At 28.6% G+C, this 11,136-nt stretch overlaps 1 long non-coding RNA gene across 1 annotated transcript; it reads left to right on the top strand.

The window, feature by feature from the left end:
* Window positions 1-4,371: 4,371 nt before the first annotated feature.
* Window positions 4,372-6,413, top strand: LOC146997816 (uncharacterized). The gene is made up of 2 exons (XR_015040876.1): window positions 4,372-5,146; window positions 6,191-6,413. It is a non-coding gene; the product is annotated as an uncharacterized LOC146997816 (long non-coding RNA).
* Window positions 6,414-11,136: the final 4,723 nt, after the last annotated feature.

Raw genomic sequence — 11,136 nt, forward strand, 5'->3', positions numbered from 1 at the left:
ACATTTTGATGAATGAATCGTGTCATGGTGAATCTGTAAATGTTACTTCGTTTCCTAAGATTAAAAAATTAACCATTTTAATGCAGAAAAATTAAATGCTTCCCCAAAATGAAAATTGACTATCCTCCCAAATGGAGTTGTGGCGCCCTCTATTTTTCAATATTGATACTAGTCGAAAAAAACACTAAAAAAACAAATGTGATATTCAGCAAATATTTATTAATAATATGATAAAGTAGGCTATTTTTTTTTATTTAGCAGAATTTTGAGGATGTATTCTATGTAGCAACATACTTTTTCAGTACATCAATGCATTTTTTTATGTGATAATACAGGGCTAAATTTGCTTATGTTGAAAGAATAGGCAGACATTTATCAACAAACCGCCTTAAAGGCAAAACTTTTTGCCCGAGCGGACAATCTTTCTATTTATACCATAGATATATGATTTATTTACTAAAGAAATATTGATTATATTATCTCCTAAGATTAATTTTAGTAGAATTATCTTAAAAGAGTGAATCCATAGTTAGTAAGTTCAATTCCGAAAATTGTTTTAAAGTAACTTGAATGTGAATTGTTAAAAATAAGGCTCCTCTAGGTATATAGGAGCTTTAGTTAAAAATGTTTAACGGGGACTTGAATTAAATCATGAATAACAAAATTTCAATTGTAAAAAGAAATAAATTTAATAAAAATAAAATAATTAAATTAAAAGCAAGTAATCATTGTCATTGATCGGAAATTTAGTTGACTTTTCAAGGGGAACAAACCAACTCCCGTTCAATGAACAATAATTAAGTAATAAATACGAAGGCGTCCTTTACTCAAGTAATAAGGCGATGCCAAACCTGCAATTCAAGCTAGGCCAAACATTTACGTGAATTGAAGGGATCAGAACCAATGCAGAGCACCAAAGAACTCATTCTGATTAAGTATTTTCGCTAATTCAATTTTGAGTGAAAAGCAATTTCTGCAGTAAAATTGATAAATTACTCGAGTAATTGTCCCCCGACACCCTCGTGTTTATGCATTTTAATTCAAAACTATTTGTAAAAATTAAACATTGGAAATTGGAATTATGAAATAGAACTCAAAGTAATTGAAATAAACATTAGAAAATTACGAAATATAAGAAATATAATGGAATCTTTGCAAAAACAAATCAAAAAATAAAAAATAAAAATTTGAAATATATATAATAGTGGGAAGTGGGCAAAGTGTTTTCTTCGCGTCTTACTCAGAAGAATTTATTTTCGTAATTTTCTAATGTTTATTTCAATTACTTTGAGTTTCCGAAATTCTTTATCGGCAACGGGGGCTTTGAATTATGTCAGTCGGTGAGACAATGCTTGAGGGACCTATGTTGTGGAGGGGGGAAATTACGGGAAAAAATCAGAAAAATTGTAGCTCATACAACATAGATTCAAATATAAACCACATCTTTTTCCCATTTTCAAATTACAGCATTTGGTTTTAATTCTTCTAATAGTAAGTTTAATTTAAAATTTAAATTTGTGTTATATTTTTATTGTTTAATGCAGATGCATGATTCTTCAGTGACAGTAGGCATGTTTACTATATGAAAATTAACTAGTTCTTGAATTATATAGTAATTAATAAGCCCATCTATCTACAAGCAGATAAGCCTGCTGAACACCGCTATCCCAGTCTCTCTTTAAATCCAGGTGAAAAAGCTGGCTGCATGAGTGTTTTCTTCATTTTTTCAATGTATAACATGAATACTAAGTTTTCCTTAGTCTTCCACGCAGGCATTCCTTCCCTTAGACATTCATTATGTGATGAAACAGTTAAAAGCAATTTTTAGATTTATATTGTACATCGTTGGGAAAATATAAAAATGAAATTAAAGGTATTTCAATGTAATACAATAAATAAAAAATTATATGAAACCCTGATAATTCTAATGTGATATTAATGTAATATATACATCCAGAGTAAAGGTTAATTTATAAATTATGCTTTGTGTTCTGCTCATTATATTGTGCATTTACAGTACACTTTCTGCCTCTTAAGTGAAAGTTTGGACCCATTCTCATTTGATATCAGTTATGTTCAGATTTATTTATTTCATAAAATTTCAAAAAACAATTTTTGGCTATTAAAAGCTACAAGTGCAGAAACATAAGCTTAATTTCTTTACTGTAACTGTGTCATGCTTCTCTGCTGATAATGAAAGTCGTCTTTTAATAAGATTTCTTTCATTGCATATATTAATTATATCCTTTACCATACTGGTTGCCATCTTTCATTGTGCATTCTTCGATATTTTTTGGTACTTACGTATTAACACAAACACCTGGATCAGTTTGGTGGTCTTTATAAATGAAAAGAGAAAAATACTTATCAGGAGAAGTACGTTGTTTTTGGAGCTTGCTTTTAGCATAAACAAACTATCAATATTTATCTAAGTTGGCAAAATGTTATCAACATATCAAAGGAAAAAACATTTAACAAATTTTAAAATACTAATTTGAATTATTAAATAAAAATTATATGATAGTTTAAAAAAAATACATTTTCCACAAATTTTTTGTCTAATTTTTTAGCACTTGTGCCAAGTGATCTGTTTTCACTTAAAAAAAAAAAAAAAAAAAAAAAAAAATCAGAGAATTACATAAACTTGATACTGCATGCCTTGTCTATGTACCAAATTCATCTCATAATTGTTTCCATTAGAAATTTTTGTACTAAAATGTTCTATTCCTGCAGAACTTTTAACACAGCTTCGTCTTTTGATGGTAAGCTCCACAAGCAGTATTTTAAATCTGAAATTAATCTAAAACAACTATTCGTATCTAAAATCCATTGGAACTTGAAATACAACATAAGAAACACATATGAAAATGGTGACATTGCTTGAATGAAAAATTTTCATGAGCATGTTACCTGAAAAATTTTGATACATAATCGTTGCCAGAGTTTGGCACATTTTTGAAAATTTGGTAACTTTTATTAAGGTGGTTTCAATAATATGCAAATATCTTTTATTCTTATGATTGCTTCATTGTATACTTTTTCCCTTTCCCTAGAGTGTAGCACAATACCACAAGTTTTCCAGCCAAATGCGGTATGCATTTCAAGTTTCTATACATTTATATAAATTTTAAGAGAGTAAAATATTGGCAAAAACTGCATTAAGTTTTCAACTCTTGTTTTGTTTTTCATTAAAAATTTGCTACCATTATGTATAATTCATTTTGGTTGATCTTTACAATATGGTAACTGGTAGTTTGGCGACATTTTGGAGGCGATAAAGGTTACTACCTGGCAATTTGGTAATAATGTGAGCAGTACTCAGTTCCGATTACGCATTATTTTGTGTGAGGAAAATGAGAGATCATGGGATATGTCATGTGATATTAATGGACGAATTACGGTTCTTTAATCGGAAAAGGGGGGAAATCGGGAAAAAATCTGGAAATTTTGTATTTGGCTTTATTCTGTGTTGTGTGAAACAGTGTTCGTGAATTTTTGGATCCCATGGCCGTAACTAAAGTGAATTCGAAATGGGTATTTATGTATGTATTAATTTAATGTATGTGCTCATTTATATTTTAAGTAGTGTTTTTGAATTTAATTATATTTTAATTAAATGATAGTTATTTTGTAAATTTTATGTTTGTAGGAATTTCGTATACGTTTTAGTTGAAGTAAACGTGCATGTAAATAATATAAATATCTGACATATATGTTCTTTTTACCGGGTTTAAAGATGGAGAAAATTGTCATGTATTTTCTTGAAATTTTTCTAATTTATGAGAAAAAAGCAGTGTACATGGATATAGTGAAGAGTGTGCGCAATGCCATTTTTGTGCAATTCTGGGATGTTTTTTTAAGTAAAAATAAGTCGGCGTGTACATGGTTTAGTGATATTTTAATTAAATGATAGTTATTTTGTGAATTTTATGTTTGTAGGAATTTGGTATACGTTTAAGTTGAAGTAAACGTGCATGGAAATAATTTAAATATTTGATACTAAGTATTTGTAATGCTTGCGGTATGAATTCGTTGGTGACGTGTATAATGTAATAGATGATTTAGAGGTAAAAGTTTTTGGATATTTTATTTATTTTATATGTGGAAATGTTCATATTTGGAAAGGGTAAATACTTTTTCGCGATCAGGTAATTTCATATATGTTCTTTTTACCGGGTTTAAAGATTGAGAAAATTGTCATGTATTTTCGTGAAATTTTTCTAATTTATGAGAAAAAAGCAGTGTACATGGATATAGTGAAGAGTGTGCGCAATGCCATTTTTGTGCAATTCTGGGATGTTTTTTTAAGTAAAAATAAGTCGGCGTGTACATGGTTTATGTGTATGTGTTATTTTGAAAAACGCGTAAGGAGTATGGTATTGTGCACGTTTTCCCAATTTTGCAGTGAATATTTGTCATGATTAAGCAGTTTTGTTAGATAAAATTTCTAGCATAAGTGTAATTCGGCTAGTAGATTGTTGGAAGAAGTGTTCAGTAGATAAAAAGAAAAGAAACATGTCTTTACTTCGTGAAGACAAAATGGCGGCGGGAAAAAAAAATAGAGGGTTGCTGTAGGAGAGTTGGTCGCCAAATTTTCGCCAAAAAAACGCCAAGTTACCATAATGTAAAGATCAACCCTCATTTTTTTTTTTAATGTAAATGTTTTTAAGTATTTGTAGGATAAAGGCAAATTACACTTATTCATTCTTTCTTTGATGTAATACATGTAGCTCTTTACCTGAAATCAATGTTTGTCAAATTATTATGCATAAATTAGAAGTACGCATGTTTTTCTTAAGTCAGTTATGTTTCAGGAACTATCTTTAATGAATTGTATAGAAAATTGTGGACAAGGTGTTAGGTGTACAGGAACGTGGTATATTATAAACATGTATAGTATCTCATAGTATATAAACTCATAACTTTGATTATGCAGTATGCTTTGTATATTATTTCTGAAAGCATGTATATTTCAATCAAGATTGTTGAGTAAACTTTTCTTGCTTTATGCTATCTCTGAAAGCATGTATATTTCAGTCAAGATTGTTGAGTAAATTGTGCTTATTTTATGCTTTTTTCTTTTTTACATTAGAAAATTCCACACCTTTATCACGAGGAAATCTGCAATGGCATTTAGGAATGACAAGTTTGTATCTATTACATAAAATCTAATGTTTTCTGGATTCTTCTTTTCCTTTTCCTCCCAACAGAAAAACTTTAATGGTATAAATCAGCGGTTTTCAACCTTTTGACTGTAGTGTACCATCTAAGCAAAAACTGAAAAACATTAATACTACTACTAATTTTACAATGATTATTTTTCAATTCCTCAATAGAAATATTAAAAACATATATATATATATATATATATATTGCCATTTGCACACTCTTTGTATTAAATATGTACACATAAAAACTATTAGATTAAAAACTGATGATTACTTAATTATCAAAATTAAATTTAATTAAATTAATTATTCACTTGATTATCAAAATTTCAGTTATAATACTTTAATATTTAATTTCTTTATGTCTGCTCTTATTTCATTTAATGGTAAATTAGGATCCACTTTTTTTTTTGGTGAGTATTTATATTTCAAATTTAACATGGAAAAAATCATTTTTCACACAAACAGGTTGTGCCAAAAGACAATACAAATTTGATAGCTTTATTTGAAATGCCTTTAAATTCGTTTTTTCGGTTCAGCCAAAAGTTAACAAGTGTGTCATTTTCTAAATCTTCAAGTCAATTTCGATCGAAGGAAATTTTTATTAACTATTCTTTTCTTTATGAGATTTTTGAATTTCATAGTTAAAAATATTTTGTTTCTTTGCATACCACCGGCTGAGAACCGCTGGTATAAATTAATTATAACAGATGTAAATTAATATTTCTCATACAAAAGAGCTATTTCAATTCTTTATTGCGAACATTATATACAGAGTATGTCTTTTATTAAGAACAAGATTTTAAGAATTTAAAATAATAATCATTAAATCCTCTTGATCTATAAACAGTCTTAAAAATTATAAAGGGGAAAAAATTGAAAGTTAAAGAAATCAATATTATGAATTGTTCCTTTTTAGAGAAGTTTCATTGTTTAATTAATTATAAAAAGTGTTTTACATTATGAAATAGAAAAATTAAGAATATTTGAATTTGAATGAATATTTTAAAATTTTCCCTCAGATAGAAGCTCAACTATTCGAAGCAGGAGACCGAAGAGAAAAAAGGAAGAGAGATGATATTACAGCTGCAGAAAAGAAAATAATTGAAACGCAGAAGAATATATTAATGTACTGTGTGAAATATGTGACTTGTATAAGCAATCAGTTGCAAATCAGTCTGCTGTCATAGAAAATCAAAATATAATTATTAATTTATTAAAAAAATAAATCATGCATTTCAAATATTACAGTGTTTTCATTCTTGTATGTATTTCTGCAGTGTGGGATTCATATTTTAATTGTAAAATTTACTACTTTCTTAATTTTATAAAATTTTGTGATTATAAAAATTATTTAAAAGAAATTCACAGATCCATTATATAACATAAACATTATAATAATTTTAATACCACTATTATAAGTCTCCTGAAAATATTTATGCATTTTACACAGCAATTATCTTTTTCCTGGAGGAAAATGGGAATAAGACCTGTAAGAATCTTTAGTCAATGTATTACAAATTTTAATTTTCAGATATAACACGAAATGAATTAAATTGTTTTTCAATTATGTTAATAAGTTATATGAATGAGATGTGGTATTAAAAATTTCACTTCTTTTTATCATTGAAGAAATAACATTCGATATCCTACAGCTCTATAACAATGGCAGATAAAATTGACATTCTAATTTCGAAGTTCTAAAAATACAGAGATGACAACTATTAAAGTATGGCTAATGTCTAGTTTACAATAACAATGTTGAGTCGCGTACTAAAAATTAAGTGAATCAAACTGTATTTATTTTCCCCCTTCTCTTTTTTTGGCTGAAAAACAATTTATTATACACTCATGATTTTACTTAAATGTATTTCTTTTAATGGCAAACCCACTGAGGTAAGTATGCAGTAAGTTATTATAGTGAATGCGTAATGATGATATAAATCTAAATTCAGCAAACAATCTTTCCCTTACTTTAATGTTTTAAAATCTAGAATTAAAAGAAAAATGTGTGTTCTTTAAATAATACAAGAGGATATGGAGGCATAAATCATAGGCTGTTTATTCTTTACATATTATGCTAATCAGGAATTGGAGCAAAACCCTGCTTAATAGAAGAATATGCTCACAGGAATGGTGAAGGAAAATTGAACTGTCCAATATTTGTTTTGCCCACCCCCAAGAAGACATAAACAGTATAGAGTGAAATAATTGTTTTTAGGAAATACATTTAAATATCTTTGACAGAATATGTCAGTTTTAATTTATACTATAATAAATAAGCATGAAGTTCTTACATTTGACTTTTTGGAAGAAACTGAATTTTGGTGCAGTAAATCTTATTGCTAAGTTTAAGATAAATTAAGTGCAATGCTAATTTATAGTGACTTACTATTGTAAATCATGACTGGCATACCAACACTAAAATATATATGTATCAAGCCTATTAAGTTATTTCTGGTAGTCAAGAGTTTTTAAACATAAATGATGGAAACAAGAAATTCAGAGGGAAGAACAATAATGATAAAAGTTGTCAGTATGCATTTGAAACCAGGACTAATAAAATTATTTAGGATTATTATTATCAATTAAAATCATTTAGGGTTGTGCATTTAGTTACAGGTTTAAATATAAACCATGGCTTGTGGGTCCCCAAGAATATATTATGAAAGTAATTTTTTTTATAATATATTCTTTATTATCCATGAAGGGGGTTTCACCTTTGCCAGAGGTTCATTGTTGCCCACTTTGGGTTTTTATTATCGAGTTTCAAAATTTAAAGATAATTCATTGTGCAATGCAATTTCAACATGCACTGACTGAAAACTTTCTGAAGGTACCAACTCATCATCTTCAAACACATCAATCTCAGGATTTTCAACACAATACCTTAAGCATATATTATGTAAAATGGCCACCAGATATGACCATTTTACATATTTTGCTTTGTGAATACAATAGTGTTCCACCAGTATCGTGCAGTACCCTAAATCTTGATTTGATCTCTATAGCTGCACGAACTTTTCTGTGCTTCTCATTATAGAGATGTTCCCGTGATAAAATGGGAATATAATCCACTATCTCCCAAAGATATGCACGATGCGACAAAATACTATCTAGATTTTGTTTCAGTCCACTCCATATAAATGCATCATGAGTATTGCCTGGCCATTGTCCTATAGCATAGAGAACCCTCAGACCAGCATTCCATACCTAGAGAAACATAAATCCTAAGTCAAAAGAAAGTTTCATCTGAAATTTTAATACACAGATTTTTAACATTAAATATAGTTGACATATTAATAAATCAGTCTTTTTAAGGAGTTTACTTTCCATGTTTAACAAAAATATGTCACTGTTTTTTCATTATTAAAAAATATGCAATAAAACATTAAAACACACACACACACAGAAAAAAAAAAAAAAAAAAAAATTACAGCTACCCTTTTTTCATTAAATTGTAGTAATTATAGTAATGAAACATTCTTGCAGTAATTTGAAATGACTACAATGTTATACTTATTATCATATATTTCTTACCTTTTCACCATTAATGGAAAATTTATTTTTCTGGTTAATGAAGACAAAACAAAAATTAATATCACCACACTTGCAACATCTGCGGTTTCATTTGTATGTAACCCAAAATAATTCTTGGTAAGCTAGGTAGAATCACATTTGTGATTGCACTCCAGTTCTTTTACAGCTAGTCGAAAGAATTAACATCTACTGTTTGTGGAAATAGCGAACAAAACAATAAGAAATTGGAACAATTACCTGTGGACAACTTGTATTCATAGCATTCTAAAATGAGCTTTTGGTAAAATTTGATCGCAAATAAAACGGTAGTAATGAACGAATGTTTTTTCACGAAGTGGGTCCAATACTTTCACAGCAGGGTTATTTCATGTATTCTGCAGAGAGACTGATGTATGGTTTGTTGTAACTGCTGTATACAAATGTCTGGCTCAGAATTCCACAGCAGTAATTAGCACAACTTTCATGGTTGATGGTATAATATGGAGGTACCAAAAATTAGTATTATCACAGTAACTGCAAGATGGCTTATATTTCTAAAACTCAGTTAACACATTTCATGCAGAAAGAAAATATTATCCAGTTTCATACTTAAATCAAGGTCACTGAAATGTGGTAAAAGCAATCTGCTTAAGAAAACAGATGCCTCTGTAGAGGACTTTCTATGGAAAACTGGCTTTCATTCCCATTATACATGGGCAAAACAATGTCATGTAATATAATAATCTATTAGTACAGTAAATACATTTAATTTCTTTGTATTTATTTATGTCATGCTGCTTTTCGTGTAATTTAGTATGATAACCTTATAAGTTTATTTAATTTTGATCATGGTCTACGGAAGTAAGGTAAGTCACCTGTTATCGAGAATATCAAGTTATTAATAGTTATGTGAAAGTCTGCAATAACTTTTCATATCATAAGAGATTTATGAATGTGTATATAACTTACATGTGTAGTTATTATGCAAGATCTATAGAAAGTATCCAAAATTACCATGACATTAATCACACTGTACGAACAGGCAAGACATTATACATTAGGAGAAAATTAACTAATATTTTGGGGGATGAAATACTATTTTACACATGGGAACTGTTTAAACAGCTGAGAAAAATTCATGCTTTTTCCCCCTACAGTTACAGAATATATATATATATTGTTTCATAAAAATAAAAAGTAAAGTTAAATTTAAATAATTCTCATGCGCCATTGCTGCAAAGAATGAAATTTGAATTTAACAAATATTCTCTATTCATATAAAGTTAAATTAAATTATGAAATTTTAATTGCATACATATCAAAGATTAATTATTGCTGCAAACTAATTTACTATATCACTGAAATTCTGATAGCATATGTAAATTAAATGCACGTATCTAAAACCATGAAAAATATATAATATTCCAAAAAACTAATCCCTAATATATACATATACATTTATATTAAAACGATAAATTAATGGTCATATTATTACTGTATTCCAAAATTCGCAGTAATTAACGATTTCGATCATTACTACGAAAAAAAAACGAGATGAAAAAGAAAGAATCCTGATACAATAACATTAAAAATTTGTGTGTTTACGTATAAAAATATATAATATTCTCAAATAGGTCATTTAAGCATAGTCTTTGATTCGGAAACATTTCCAGAAGTATTTCAGTTTTCATAATCTAAAGTAAAAACAAACCTGCTTTTGCAGAGAATATCCGTTGGCAGTTGCCTTCAGAAAAGGTTTCAGTTCATTGAAGAAAACCGATTTAATCTGAATCAACTGATGAATTCACGCTCCGATATTTCAAAAGCATTACGACTGTCTCTTAAATGCCAAGGAATTTGATCAGCATTTCTCTGATATCTTAAACGTCTGAGAAAAATCACTTCACCCATCTTGTTTACATTCGCTGTTAAGAGTTTGCGGCAGGTCAGGACAAGGAGGTTAGAATAGAAGGAGGGAAGGTTCAACTTAAACGGTGAAGCTGGACGGCCATGTTACTGTTATCGCTGTGACTTGCGCAAGGAAGTCTGTAATTGTAACATTTTTTTTTCCTTTTCTTTTTGAAGCTTGTCAGCTTATATTGCATATGGATGCAAAAATAGATTTTCGAAAAATATTCCTGGGATTACTGTTCATTCGTAAGTATTGATTTTCTTTTTTTTTTTTATGTAATTTTATAAGTATGTTAAAAAATATCACAATGTCATGTTGTTTTCTTTCCAGATGTGACAAAAATGACTTAATAATAATCGAAACATGTTAAATACATTTTAATGTTTTTGCTTACAGCTGGTATCTTCGTTCCTTAACATACAATGATATATGCTAGGATTTAAACTGTATAATTTGAACGTTTAGATAATTCGTTTTATAATTTTCATGAAAAGTAAGAAATCAATTGTTACCATTTTTATGAATTGTGAAGGTGTT

Source organism: Stegodyphus dumicola, chromosome 4, assembly GCF_044657685.1.
Source record: "Stegodyphus dumicola isolate Sdum_Otavi_A_Nest chromosome 4, ASM4465768v1".
Taxonomy (NCBI): domain Eukaryota; kingdom Metazoa; phylum Arthropoda; class Arachnida; order Araneae; family Eresidae; genus Stegodyphus; species Stegodyphus dumicola.